Source organism: Pteronotus mesoamericanus, unplaced genomic scaffold, assembly GCF_021234165.1.
Source record: "Pteronotus mesoamericanus isolate MK-2021 breed Mesoamerican mustached bat unplaced genomic scaffold, CSHL_Meso_final scaffold_54, whole genome shotgun sequence".
NCBI classification, from domain to species: Eukaryota; Metazoa; Chordata; class Mammalia; order Chiroptera; family Mormoopidae; genus Pteronotus; species Pteronotus mesoamericanus.
The window spans coordinates 62,228,110-62,243,842 of record NW_026555321.1 but is presented as its reverse complement, the minus strand read 5'-3'; the positions used below and the strand labels follow the sequence as shown (position 1 = coordinate 62,243,842).

The 15,733-nt window shown below is 39.6% G+C and overlaps 1 non-coding gene across 1 annotated transcript; it reads right to left on the bottom strand.

Annotated features, from left to right (window-relative positions):
• Positions 1-2,349: 2,349 nt before the first annotated feature.
• On the bottom strand, positions 2,350-2,456 carry LOC129061169 (U6 spliceosomal RNA). The gene has a single exon (XR_008528119.1). It is a non-coding gene; the product is annotated as a U6 spliceosomal RNA (small nuclear RNA).
• Positions 2,457-15,733: the final 13,277 nt, after the last annotated feature.

The following is a 15,733-nucleotide window of genomic DNA, read 5'->3' as shown; positions in this document are numbered from 1 at the left end:
TCATTCTATCTGATGCTGACATTCTCTAAAACAGGCTGCTCCTACATTTGAGGCCAGGGGATCATATTTCCCAAGCATAGCTGCAACACTGCCTCCCACAGAAACAGTCCTCTAGGACCTTGCAACTGCCCCTCCATCTTGACCATGGGCAGTCTGACGATGCACTTGAAAGCATTGGAATGAACAGAGATGATGCTGTGTAACCTCTGAGGCCAAGTCATACTTACCAATGAGCTTGGATACTCCCACCAGAGTCCTGGGCTACCCTGGAAGCTGTCCAACTTTCTTGGGTGGCACAAGGAAAGAAGCCCAGTGTCACCACATCAGACACATAGGGACATCTAGGACTTTTGTAGAAGAGCCCCCAGCCACTGCAGCCCCTGGTTGTCCAATTCAGCCACTGCCCGCAGCTGCTTGAGCCCTATGGCCAGACCACCTAGCCAAGCTGAGTGACAGAAAGATTTAAGTGAAAAGAAAGGAGACAAACACCTGTTTTAGGAACTGAACAAAGACCTGCTCTTGGTGGAACACACAAGATGAAGCTTCAATGATTCCTGACCCCCTGTCCTTAGTTTCATATTTAGGCCAAAATTTACAAGACTCACTAAGCAGCAGGTGCATGATGGTGGGACACACTGTTTCTAACCATGCAGAGGCCTCATTTTCAAAATACCTTTGATTCATTTTCCCTTCTCATGCAGATGGCATTGGTAGACATATCCTGTTTGTTCTCATTGACTACCTAATATATTTTCAATGGAAATGTTCCCAACCAGCAGTGTTCTTCTCACTTATGTACAATAATCCAGAGATTAAGACAATACCCAGTACTCTTAAGTGACTTGCCCAATGCCTCTAAGATAAGATGATTCTTTTCCATGTGCATTTAGTAAACTCTTCCTGTGCCTGCAGCCTGTGTCAGGCATCTCAGGAAATCAAAGATGACTCAGTGCAGATCCTGTCCCCAGAAGCCAATATGGTCCCACCAGGCTGCAGCATCTCAGGGAAGATCTGTACAGTGTCTTTTTTTCTTTAGAAGCAAGTGACAGTTTATATAAAATGACTATATTGACTTTCACTCATCTCACCAGCTGTTTGGCAGCTTTCATGATACACTTTAATGTCATGGAAAATTTCTTGTAGATTGTGCTGTTCTGTTTCTTTCTTAAAACAGAAAGGGGGTGGCGGGCAGCATCAGGACATCTGGCTTGTCTGTGGTAGGAATCAGGGAATGAGCACTTGGTACTTTTTCTACTCCATTTCTTCCTTTGCTGTATTAGTCATTTCCACAAGTCTCCAGATTATGGAGAACTTATTTTTCTTTTTGAATTTCTGAGTTTATGAAGACAATTTTGTAGTCCTATCTATGAAATTCATTTATTTATTCAGGCATCCATTTCTTTTACTAATACTTGCCAAGTAGTACCCTACTCTCTAGAAGCCTAAAGTCTTGACAGAAAGTAGACAGAAAAACACACAATTTTAATGCAAGAAAAAATTTGATTTAATAAAGATATGTGTAAGCACAGGTGGGGGTAAGAGCAAAGGAAAGGAGCCCAGGTCTCCTTGAGAACCAGAGAAAGATTCAGAAGAGAGATATAAATTGGGCTGCCAGCTGGAGAATCAATAAGAGAAGCAAGAGGCTCTGAAGACAGGAGTTACATTCTGGCAGCTGGAGAATGATGAGGCACAGCATAAGCTGAGTGTAGTTGGACTGTCAAACAAAACAGCAGAGTGGCTGAATCACCTGGACCTGGTAGAAGTAAACATCTACCCATAGAAAGATCTTGCACTTCATAGAAAAGAGTTCATGTATTTATCCCAGAGGATTTTGGAAAGCACCAAAATTTTGAGCAATAGAAGACATAATCATCTTTGTTTTATAAAATCTACTGATGCACTGAACTAATAATGAAGGATGAGAGTCATGGGGAGCCAAAGAGAAATACAGATAGTAAGTGGGGCTGTCAAGATCGTAGGCAAAGACTGCTGGCCAAGATGGAGGCATAGGTAGACATGCTTCACTTCTTTGCACAACCATAAGAAGGATCACAAGTGATCTCAAAACAAAATACAACCAGAACTGCCAACAAATCAAGTTGTATGTAAGTCTGACAACCAACAGTTTAAAGAAGAAATATTCACCCAAATGAGTAGGAAGGGTAGAGATGGGGAGCCAGGGCAGAGAGGGCATGGTATGGTGGCAGCGAGGCAGTGGCAGGAAGATAGTGATGGTGGTGGCTGGAGCAATGGATGGTCCCACATTTACATGTGGTGGATAAAAACTGGAAGGGACACCTGGGGAGCAAGCCATCCCAGCCCCAGACCTGGCCACTCAGCCCAGGGTTCCAGCACCAGGAATCCTTCACAAATTTGTGTGTCATCCTTGTGCAGGGGCCATGCTAATCCTCTTTGTATCATTACAATTTTAGTATATCTGCTGCCAAAGTGAGCACGCAACACCAAGAATATAAAGCCTCATAAGTTCTGGCTGTAAAAATCAGTGGGGGTTGGGGTGGTGGAAGAAACTGCCAGTCTCTCAGGAGTGTCCACTTAAAGGACCAACATGACCCTGGAATGTACACAAACCCACCCATTCTGGGATTCAGCACCAGGGAAGTAGCTAGAATGGAACCAGTCACATATGGGAAGTGGGGGGAGTGACTGGAAATGAGAAAGAGAGTCAAGCAAGCAGCATTGTTTCCTCTCCAACCCCTCCCCCATATACAGTGACACAAAGTTGCAAAGCAGATTGCCTCACCCTAGCAAATACCTAAGGCTCTGTCCCTTACAACAGATGTGCCAAGATAGAGTCAAAGCTGCTCACAGAAACAAACACAGAGAGGCTGCCAAGTTGAGGAGACAAAGAAACATGGCCCAAATGAAAGAACACATCAAAACTTTAGAAAAATAACTAAGTAAAACAGAGATGGCCAACCTATCAGATGGAGAGTTCAAAACACTGGTGATAAACACTTAGAGATGTCATTGAGTACAGCAAACATCTAAGGGCAGAAATGAAGGCTACACTAAATGAAACAAAGAAAAATCCACAGAGAACCAAGAGTGAGGGGAAGGGAACCAGGGTTCAAATCAATGATTTAGAACATAAGGAAAAAGCAAACATTCAGGTGGAACACAATGAGAAAACAGGAATTCAAGAAAATGAGGAGAGAATAAAAAGACTGGGACATCACCAAACATGCCAACATCTGAATCATAAGGATACTGGAAGGAGAAGAGGCAGAGCAATAATTTTAAAACTTATTTGAAAATATAATGAAAGAAAACTTCCCTAATTTGGAGAAGGAAATAAACATACAAATCCAGGAAGCACAGAGAATCCCAAACAAGTGGGACCCAAAGAAGGCAACATCAAGACATATCATAATTGAAATTCCACAGTTTAAAGATAAAGAGAGAATCTTAAAAGCAGCAGGAGAAAAGAAGAAAGTTACCTACAAAGGAGTGCCCATGAGGCTGTCAGCTGATTTCTCAAAAGAAACTTTGCAGGCAAGAAGTATTCAAAGTCATGAAAAGCAAGGACCTACAACCTAGATTACTCTGTTCATCAAAACTATTATTTAGAATGAGAGGGCAGACAAAATGCTTCCCAGACAAGGTAAAGCTACAGGAGTTCATCATCACCAAGCCCTTAGTATATGAAAAGTTAAAGGTTGTTAGGTAAGAAAAAAAAGAAGATCAAAACTATGAAGACTAAAATAACAACAAACTCTCAACTATCAACAACTGCACAAAAAAAAAACAACAACAACAACAAAAAAAACTAAGCAAACAACTAGAACAGGAACAGAATCATAGAAATGGAGATTACATGGAGAGTTATCAACAGTGAGAGGGAAAGAAAAAATGAAGGAAAATGTGCAGGGATTAAGAAGCATAATTGGTGTGTACAAAACAGTCAGGGGGATGTTCAAAATAGTATAGGAAATGGAGAAGCCAGAGAACTTATATACATAACTCATGGACATGAACTAAGTGGGGGAGTATTGCTAGAGGGAAGGGAGGTACCAGGCATAGGGGAGCAAAGGAGAAAAAAAAAGTTGAGACAACTGTAATAGCATGATAAACAAAATATACTTTTAAAATGACAACAGCCAACACACACACACAAAATTACAGGCAAGAGATGATGTTCAAAGTTCAACAGATGCGATTAGACTCTGTGTGATCAAAGGGTCAAAATGAAACAGTGAACAGAGAAAAGCTGGATTAGAGGCATCACTTTGACAAAAGCTGAGTTAGTACCTGTTGTTGGCCAGGTGATAAGGTAGCTGCCAGGGAGAGAAAGATGAGAACACATGGTCCTTGTCTTAGGAGAGCTCCAAGTAAGAGGAGTAGAACCAATCAGGTCAGCATCATTGGCACACAATGGGATAAGCATGAAAGGCTCTGGAAACAGACAAACCAGAGTTGGTCAATGATAGAGGATTTAATCTCTGATTATCACAAACACTAGGCTGAATACCTACTCCATGCAAGATGCTGTGCATATGCTTTATGTACACCATCTCCACATAAGACAAGATACTAAAAATTACATTTTTTAAAAAACTTGAGCTAATTACTCTTAAGTTGTCTCTTTTCCCTCCAAAGATTTGAACTACTCCAACGCTATTCTTATTAACAATGAGGTAAGCACAAGCACACTCCTTGCTGTTTGAGCAAGAGAATTTTGGCAGTTCCCAGTCCCCCTTGGCTATGATTATCCAAGATACAATTATGTTAATTAAAAAAAGACCTTAAAGATAACCTCTACAAAGATACACATCTGAACTGCTAACTACAGCACCTAAATTATGTTGTCTTCTTTAATGATGGATTTAGTTCTTACTTAACAAGATTTTAAGGAAACATTAACAGATTGCAACTCTTGCCCTATGTTTGTACTCTAGTTAACAGCCCAGCTGAATATTAACCACGAGTTAGTGGTTCGACATAAGATGGAGCCCAAGGTCACTTTGAGTGGCATGTTCAATGGAGGTAGCTGACATACATCAAGCTACAGGTCCTGGCTGAGTCCCAGCTGGGACCTAAAGCTGAACACCTTTCTCAAGGACACAGCCTGGCCACCTGTGTTGTTACATTGTGTGCAGCATGGCTGCCAGGAAGGCACATGCCAGTGAGGATTATGGACATTCATGTGGAGGGAAATCCAGGCTAAAAAGCATTTAGACAATCTTAAGTTATCTCTGAGATCTTTAGAGAACAGTTGTCTGTGATGGACCCTTTTATCACTTAAAAGATGTTCTGTCTTACACTTTATGTACAACTTTATTCAATTCAAAGAACGAGGTTTTTATGAGTGCCAAAGTCTGTCTATCTTGTTCCAGAATTATCCCTATCTACCACCCATCCAAGTGGTTTTCATGGCATCTATCACTTTCCCAGATAAATGGGAGGTTTTTTAAAGGCAAGGCCATGTCCTGTATTTATTCTGCAAACACCAACACATGCACATGTGATGTGGACAAACTCCCTCTGTGTTTGGTTGGACCACCTGCTATCTGGGGACCTTAAGCAAACTCCCTTCACTCTCTAAGCTCCAGTTTGCTTGTGTGTAAAAGAATAATATATTTTAAAGATTAAACTAGATAATAAATTTAAACAGTGCTCTGTAAACCTAAATAAATTACCAAACAATTATAAAGTATATAAATAATACACATATTACCAAGCATGCTCTTAGGAGTAAATCTGCTGTTACGGATGATTCTGACCAGTGAAAATACCCCCCTCCTGTCTTAATCAGCAAACCTCTTACAGAAAGAATTTCTGAAAGGGAAAAAAATTTTTTTAATGATTTGTACAGGGATGTCATATATAACAATCTTACAAGGTTTTGGGGTTTTTTTTAATAATAGCAATGCTACCAATTATTTTCAGAGATTCTAATGCTGAGGAAAACTATGATGTTTAACAATATGTTTCAACTTAAAATGCAGTCTATTTCCTCATAGAATTGAGCAGAGTAAATACAATTAAGATAGGCCAACGTTGGTTTTGGAGGTCAGCCCCAAAATGAATGGCATGTTTTTGGTTCACAGGCCAGAACTCAATCTACTGAGCCACACCAGCCAGGGCCGAATGGCATGTCTTTAGAGAACACCACACATTTTCCTAGCCCTAGGAGAGAGAGAACCACCCTCCCCACCATGGCTACGCCATCCCTGTAGGCTGTGTTGGTGCCTTGCTAGCTCCAGACTAAGAATACAGCCCATTTAAAGAAGTCACAACTCAGAATCTACCAAAGAAAGACACATGAGATCAGCAAATTTCATCTAAGTGAGATAAGCATCATGACAATAAGACCATTGTTGACATTTTTATTTCATTTGTGTGTTATCGAGTTTTTAATTCAAAAACTGGGACCTAGTCAAAAATCAAAATGAAAACTGGATTTAACAGCTAACAATCAATCAATTATATTTACCTAAGGAGGAAAAAATAGAAAAAGAACTGCTCATATAGTGAACAAATAATGTTGATCTAGATGTGTACATTGGTACCTATCAGGTCATCATCATCCTTTTTTTCACAGCAGGACCTGCAGAGTGTGTGAAAATAGAACACATGCTATGACTCCCTTGCACAATTCCTAATTCCAACCACCACATTTGCATAGCTAATTAGCAATCCTTACCTCTTCAGCAAATACAATGCTGTTGTGCATCCTTAGATGTGCAAATAGGACATAAATCAGAAGGAAACAACAGAGCATGTCTGCACCATGTGTCTGCAGCTGCAACACCCATCCTCTTCTCTGTCCTTAGATATGACAGAGCTACCCATAACTGACATTTCCTTTTGTGAAAAAAATAAAAAATGTTCAACAGGAATAAGTGACTTCCCTTTGGTTTTAAAATATACTGATATGTTCATGAAATCTCCAAGAATGTTCTGGTCCTGTTCACTGAACAACCCTGAATTTTACAATACCATAATAGTGGTTGGTCATATGATTGCTAGGAAGTAGTAACTGGCTATTTGTGGCCATTTTTATTACAGACTAATAGAAGAAAATGAGGAAGGAAAAACTATTTGCAGGTTTCAATTGGTTACAGGAAGCACATGTTACACAAGCAGCAGATATGTCCTCTGTTGGAATTTGTTTCTTGATGTCTTTTTCCAAGTGCCAACCCTGGTTGCAATTATGGGCATACAGTTTTCTGAGAAAGCTTTTGGCTATTATTCAAATCCTCTTGAACTCAAGATTAAGTAGCCATCAATGTTTATTCTGAAAGGAAAAAGGAAGAAACTGGAAACCAGGCTCACACAGTTAGAAAGCCATTGTGTAAGACATCACTACCTTCAACTACATCCAAATTACACATTTATCATTCTCTGCTGAATTTTTCTTCCTTTTGCTTTGGGGTAATTTCTCTCAAGAAGGGGTTTGGATTGTTTGCATAACCCGTGCATCATCTAGTGGCAACTGATGGGAAAATCCACTCTGGAGCTCTTCATAAAACAATTGACACAGTACAGTACTACATCTTTCTTAAACAGATATGTCATTTCTTATAAATAATTAAACAATTCAAATGATGTTTTATCTCCTTTGAGCTGAGCGTCTCAAGTGGACTATCTTTGGCATGGGGAAGATGTGCTTCTGGGTTGCATATGTTGAATTGTCTGAAATTCATTGCAGACAATTACTATTGTGTTTTAAGTCTGCTATTATCACTGCTCATTCACACTTACCAGAGCAAGAGGAGGTCAGAGGTTAAGTGCTCCAACTATGGAGTCAAACTAGCTGGGATCAAATTTCTGATTCTGCTCTCTATTCTTTCATCTCTCTGCTCTCTGACCTTTGACAAAATTACCTAAACCCTTTCACCTTCTGTAAATGTGCCTTTAAGAAAGAAGACAAAATGAGATAACACTTGTTAGGCACTTACAAATGTGCTTAAGGGACCTTCACTGCTCAGTAATGTTAGGTACTGTTAATGATTGTGAAACATCAGAAAATGGGTAACACTTCCATATCTACCCAGTTCTTCAATCAAACCAACAGAAACAGCTAAAGTTTTCCCACTAACACCATAGGCTTGTCATTAGTGTTGGTTGAATGCTCCCAGAAAAGATAGAATATACAGACTCCTGTGAGAATTTCAGAGGCCTGAAAAGGACCACAAGAACCCACTGGGTAACTCAACACTAGTGTGTCCTTCAAACAATGGAATTTCTGTCTCAGTGGAGATGCACTTAAAACATGCTCCTCTGTCAGTCCTTTGGCCTATTCTCAAACTATTTCATTAATTATTTCTGGTTTCTGATGGTTGTTCTTGAGCCATCCATTGTTCAATAGAGGAAGAGTGTCATTACAGTATGTCCTAATTTATTATTCTCATTGCATGAGAGGTCAGAGAGGAGGAATGATCCTTTGCAGTGGAAAGCACTGCACGTTGAACTAGTGTTGAGCTTGAGTGTAGAAAGCATGAACATTTGGGATTAAGACATCTGGTAGACGAGTGTTAATGGACAGAAGTATAAAAAGCTGAATGCAGGTTGTGCTTATTAAAGAACTAAGGCCCACAGCAGGTGTTCAAGGGACAACAGGTATTCCAGAGCTTCCTCTGGGCAATGATGGGGCATTTCCTGGGCAATTATGTGGCAGCATGTGAGTTCTGACCATTAGGATGTGAAACACTATGACATCCTCTGTTCACAATATTTTTCCTCAGACTGGAGCTGACCATTGATAAGTTGCTTCAAAAACACATTGTCAATGTCTATGGCTCTACCATCAACTGTAGAATAAAGTAGCTCTTTGCCCCTTGATTTCCTGAACACAGGCTTCATGACCATTATTAAGTGTTATCCGTATAGAAAGAGGAGTAAGTTACCAGTAATAAATCAATGATTCACGTTTTTTGCTTTGCTTTCTTAGTGCTAAAACATGGTCTACCCATTCCAACATTTGTTCAACAGATATTTCTGAATATCCACTATGTGCCAAGTACATATGTGTGTGACCAGTTGGGATTCATTGATTCAAATAGACAAATGCCAGCTCTCAAGAAGCTTCCATTCTGGAGGAGAGACAGACGAAATAACATATATAATAAACAAACAACAAATGATTGTGGTAAAGGCTACGTTGAGTTGAGGGGTTAGGAGTGAACTTTTTCTGAAAAATTCAAATTTAACCTACAATCCTACAAGAGGAGCCAGTTATATAAACATCAGTGACGTAAACATCCTCCCAGCCAAAGAAACAGCAAGTGAGAAAGACAGAAACAAGCTTAGCATGCTCGAGAAACAGCTTTCCCCAATTGAAAATTCTCCCTCTTTCTCTCTGGCTTCCCTACCCATTCTCCATGAGAATCAAGGATTGGTAGCTATCAATTTCTGGGGATTCAAATAATACCCTACTTTATTCTGAAAATGCCACTAAAGAGAGTGAGATTATGTCCTTTCTAAATATTGTTCTATTCTCAAAAAAATAACCTAGAAAAATTTTCTTTAACCAACTGTTGGGGGATTATTAATATTCCCATTCTATGCTAGACAGTTTACATGTGTGATATATCTCACATCAGTGTTATGATAAGGAAGAAAGTATTATCTCTATTTCATACATAAGTAAACTAGGGCACACTGCTATTCAATGGCAAAGCTGAGATTCAAACTCAGGTTTCTCTGGGGACTTCTTAAAGGATAGAATTAAGAGCCTGGCAAAGATGAAAAAGATTGGTAATACTCAGTTTGGCAGGTATATGGAGAAGCGAGCAATCTCTACTATAGGTAGAAATATACCACGCAGCAATATTTTTACCGATATGTCCCCTAGAACAAGAGACACAAAGGAAAGAATAAACAAATGGGACCTGATCAAATTAAAAAGCTTCTGCACAGCTAAAGAAAACATTAGCAAAAATGAAAAGGGAACCAATTGTATGGGAAAACATATTTGCCAATGATATCTTGGGCAAGGGTTTGATCTCCAAAATATATAAAGAATTCACATGACTCCACTCCAGGAGGACACACAATCCAGTTAGAAAAGGGGCAAAGGACCTGAACAGACACTTCCCCAAGGAGGACATAGACGGGGCCCAGAGACATATGAAAGGGTGCTCAGCATCACTAGCCATCAGAAAGATGCAAATTAAAACCACAATGAGATGACACTTAACACTGGTCAAAATGACTGCCATAAACAAATCAACAAACAACAAGTTCTGGTGAGGTTGTGGAGAAAATGGAACCCTACTGCACTGTTGGTAGGAATGCAGAGTTGTGCAGCTACTGTGGAAAACAGTATGGAATTTCCTCAAAAAACTAAAAATGGAACTGCCTTTTGACCTGGCAATTCCACTGCTAGTATTATATGCTAAGAATCCTGAAACACCAGTTCAAAAGAACCTATGCACCCCAATGTTCATGGCAGCGCAATTCACGATACCCAAGGGCTGGAAGTAGCCTAAGTGTCCATCAGTAAATGAGTGGATCAAAAAACTATGATACCTTTACACTGTGGAATACTACACAGCAGAAAGAAAGAGGGGGCTTCTACCCTTTGCTATAGCATGGATGGAACTGAGAGCATTATGCTAAGTGAAATAAGACAGGCAGTGAAAGACAAATACTATATGGTCTCATCTATAAGTGGAACCTAATCAACAAAACAAACAAGCAAGCAAATTGAAATAAAGAACAAACTGACAGTAACTGGGGTGGGGGAAGGGGGAAAGCAGGGGGAGAAGGGGAAGGGTCATCAAGGTACATGTATAAAGGACCCATGGTCAAAGCCAACGGGATAGGGGGTAGGATTGAGTGTGGGAAGTGGCGGTGGGTGGGGTGCAGAAGAGTGGTGGTGGGAAATGGAGACAATTGTGCTCGAACAACAATTAAAAAATATAGATAAATATCTTTTTAGAGGCAAAAAAAATAGAGGAACCAAGGGCCAAGTTGTTGGTCTACTAAGAAGTAAGCTCCTACCTCTGGGTACCATACAGGTGATGAAGAGATGGGCGGGGATCTCCAACTGTGCACCCATGACCAGCATAGACGCACATATGCATTCATCTAGAAGAAAAGTAAACATAAAAATCTGTCTTTGCTCAGGTAAGAAATTACCTGAGAATCAGGATTTAGATGTTAAAAGAGGAAGCTAGGAAACCAGAGTATCAAGGGACACTGAACAATGACCCTTAAGGGAGACTTTTATTTTCTTGATATAGAATGAGTCATTTAACTAAATTTTGTAGACATTTTTAAAGCTAATCTGCCATTTTAAAAACAGCTATATCTGGAACAGGAAGTATGTTGTGGACACAGAGTGGATCTGTGAGTAAATGGAGCCCCCAGACATCTTAGAAGACAAAAGAGAAATTTAAAATAAAAAAATCAACAGTGGCACAGGGAATTACCAGTTAAATATAAGCCAACAGACATTTTTTAAATGACCATAACCACAGCCTCCCATTTGATGTGAGCCCCTGGATAAATTTACAGAGAGCATAGCAGGGCTTCATCTACCTGTGTGATCTGCTGGGACCAGGACCCATCACCACTGCCCTGTTTGTGCAACAACACCTCTTCAGGAAGAGGTCGAGCTGATTTAGAATGGCTTGTTGAACCTGCTAAACAACAAAGCTTCTTTCAGAGATATAAAATCTTTCCTTGTATAAGCTAATCAATTCTGTTAGCTTTAGAAGATTTCTGTTGTTCCAAATCAGAACTGTTTGATAATATTTTTTTTAAAATTGTTAATAGTGAAATAATTTGGCTTATACGCCATTCATTGGGTATATATCACACACAGAAACCATGTAAATCATACACGTTTAGATAAATATATATGTAGAATATGTATTTCTATATCCTTAGAAAGATATCAAATATTGAATCAAGGGACATCAGGTTTCTAGTTTGTTTGTTTGTTTGTTTGTTTTTTAAAAAAGAACACAGCAAGTAGAAGTCCTTGGGAATAAAAAAATTATAGCAAGAAAATATTCAATGAAAGGGTTTGAAAGTAAATATCTAGTAAGTGAAGTTCCCAAGGAAAGAAGGAAGGCAGGTGAGAAGAATTTGTAAAAGGGAGAAATCAAGAATATTTCACAAAGCTGAAGCACTTGGAATCCAGACTAAAAGACCCAGTGAGTACCCAGCATAATGAACAACAACAAAAAATGATGACCAGGAAATTTTACAACACTGAAAATACGGAGAAATTGCCAGGGCTTCCAAGAGAACAAAAAGCCATCTACTAAGGATCAAGTAGAAGATTAACCTTGTACTCCTAAAGCAACACCAGAAACTTGGGTGGGATGGAGGGGAAAGAAGGGAAGGGAGAAGGCAAATCTTCAAATTCTTCATGAAAAGGATTTTCAATCGTGACTGCCAGCCAAGATGGAGGCATAGGTAGATACACTTTTCATCCTTGCATGACCAAAAGAAGGACAACAAATTTAAAAATAAAAACAACCAGAACTACCAGAAAATCGAACTGTATGGATGTCCAACAACCAAGGAGTTGAAGAAACATTCATCCAGGCTAGTAGGAGAGGTGGAGACGGGCAGCCAGGGCAGAGAGGACACGCAGTAAGGCAATGGCTGGAGGATGGGGAAGGTGAGATGGTGGCTGGTGGTCAGGGTAGTCCCATATTTACATGTGGATAACCAGGAGGAACAACAGAGGAGGAAGGCATACTGTGCATCCCAGGGTTTCAGCAGCAGGACAAACTCCCAGTCTCATAGGAGGGTTTGTTGGAGAGGCCCACAGCGTCCCATAACCCACACAAACCCACCCACCTGGGAATCAGCACCAGAAGGGCCAAATTTGCTTGTGGGTAGCAGGAGAAGTGACTGAAAGTGAAGCAAGAGCTGAGCAAGTGGCATTGTTTGCTCAGCTCTTGCTTCACTTTTAGTGAAGCAAAACATAACAGGAGCCCCAAGACAAATAAATATGTACCAAATGAAAGAAGAGATCAAAGCTACAGAAAAAAATACAACTCAACAATGAAGAGATAGCCAACCTATCAGATGGAGAGTTCAAAACACTGGTCATCAGGACACTCACAGAAATGATCAAGTGTAGTCACAAAACATAGGAAAAAGTGAAGGCTATGAAAAACGAAATAAAGAAAACTATACAGGGAACCAACAGTGAAGGAAAAGAAACCAGGACTCAAATCAATGATTTGTAGCAGAATAAAGAAATAAACATTCAACTGGAACAGAATGAAGACATAAGAATTCAAAAAATAAATAAATAAATAAATGAGAGGCTTAGGGACTTCTGGAACAACTTTAAACGTCCCAACATCCAAATCACAGGGGTTCCAGAAGAAGAAGAGAAAGTGCAAGAAATTGAAAACTTTTGAAAAAATAATGAAGGAAAACTTCCCTAATCTGGTGAAGGAACTTGACGTGCAAGTCCAGGAAGCTCAGAGGGTCCCAGAGAAGTCTGGACCCAAGGCAGCACACACTGGGGCACACCGGGTAATTACATTACCCAAGATTAAAGATAAGGAGAGACTCTTAAAAGCAGCAAGAGAAATGGAGAGAGTTGCCTACAAAGGAGTTCTCATAAAATTGTCAGCTGATTTCTCAAAAGAAATCTTATAGGCAAAAAGGGGCTGGAAAGAACTATTTGAAGTCATGAGAGGCAAAGACCTACATCCAATAGTACTCTATCCAGCAAAGCTATCATTGAGAATGAAAGGGCAGATAAAGTGCTTCCCAGATAATGTAAAGTTAAAGGAGTTCATCATCACCAAGCCCTTATTACATGAAATGCTAAAGAGACTTATCTTAGAAAAAGAAGAAAATCAAAACTATGAACAGTAAAATGATAACAAATTCACAACTATCAACAACTGAGCCTAAAAACAAAAACAAACTAAGCAAACAACTAGAACGGGAACAGAATCACAGAAATGGAGATCGCTGTGGAGGGTTATTAGCAGGGAGGAGGTGAGGGAAGAATGGGGAAAAGGTACAGGGAATAAGAAGCATATATAGTGGGTACAAAATACACAGGGGGATGTTAAGAATAGTATAGGAAATGGAGAAGCCAAAGAACTTATATGCATGACCCATGGACATGAACTAAGTGAGGGAATGCTGGTGGTAGAGGGGTACAGGACAGAGGAGAAAAAAAGGGAAAAAAATTGGGACAACTGTAATAGCATAATCAATAAAATATACTTTAAAAAATAAAGAAATCTAAAAATTGTATTAAAAAATTTTATAAAAAGGATATTCAGTCCTACATTCCACACTCAGCCAAGCAACTAATCAAGAGAAATGGTAGAAAAAACACCTCTCTAGACATTAAAGGTATACGAAACTTCTCCAGAGAATGCAAATCTCCAGGTCTGGAGTTTTCCTGGAATCCCTGGAGGATGTTCTCCACAGAAATAAGGGAATAAGTGAAGAAAGATGAAGACCAGGGACCCAGGAGAAAACAAAGAGATTTAACAGAGAGGACGAAGTGCCAGGATCCACCATTAAGTTCGCCCAAGAGAGCCTCCAGTCTAGGCTGGAAGAGAATGACCAAGAAACGTCAGAAGAAAACAATCAAACATATGTAGGTGATAGGGTTTCTGATCTGTTTGTGAGGAAATGTCTGTTAAGAAATAACTGGGAGACTTGAGAAAAATAAGTATATAGTATAAGATACATAAAAAACTAAGCAAATAAAAAGGCAATAGCTCTGGGGGAAGTCAGAAGGTTGCACATATTTTAAGTGCACATATTGATATGTTTGACAGATGTGTACAACCATGACACTGTCAGCATAGTCAGGATACTGGAGACATCCATCATCCCAGAAACCTCCTCCATCCTTGACTCTCTCCCTTCTGTTCTTTCCCACCCCTTCAGGTCCCTGAGCAACTACTGGTCTGCAACCTATTGCTATAGTGTACTTTGCATTTTCTGAAGTTTTGTATAAATTGTACCTTTTAGTATAAACACTTTTTTTCCTATCCTTTAACTCAGCATAATTATTTTGACTTATCCATATTGTTACGTGTATCAAGAGTTTATTCTGTTTCTGATTCTATCAAGTTTTCTCATCCAACTTCCTGAAACTTTAAAGTCCACTGTGATATGTCTTGAGTCAAGAACAGATTTTTATCTTTAACTTGTCACTCTTAAAAATGCCAACCTGTCCCCAGGAGGGTTCACTGATAATGGTGTTAAGGTCAGGTGATCACCTGCTGTGAGTCTGACACACACAGAGGCAGACACTAAAGGAACAATATGGAGGTTACTCTGAAACAGTATGGAAGTTCCTCTTCCAGGTGTCTACACAAAAATTTAAGAACATTTATTTATAAGGATAGATGCACCCTTATGTACATTGCGGCATTATTCACAGTGGCCAGTAGGTGAAAACAACCAAAGGGCCCATCGATGGGTGATTGGATAAAGAAGATACGGTACATACATACATTGGAATACTACACAGCCATAAGAAAAAATGAAATTCTGCCATTTGTGACAACATGTATGGACCTTGAGAATGTCATGATAAGTGAAATAAGTTAGACATAAAAAGTCAAGAACCATATGATTTCATTCATATATGGGATATAAAACTGAAAGCAACAAATGAGTAAACAAAACAGACAAAAAAATACCCTCATAGATACAGACAATATGGTGGTTACCAGAGGGAAGGGGGTGGGGAAAAGATGAAGAGAATAAAGGGGGCCACATATATGGGGACAGAAAGAAACTAGACTGGGTGGTG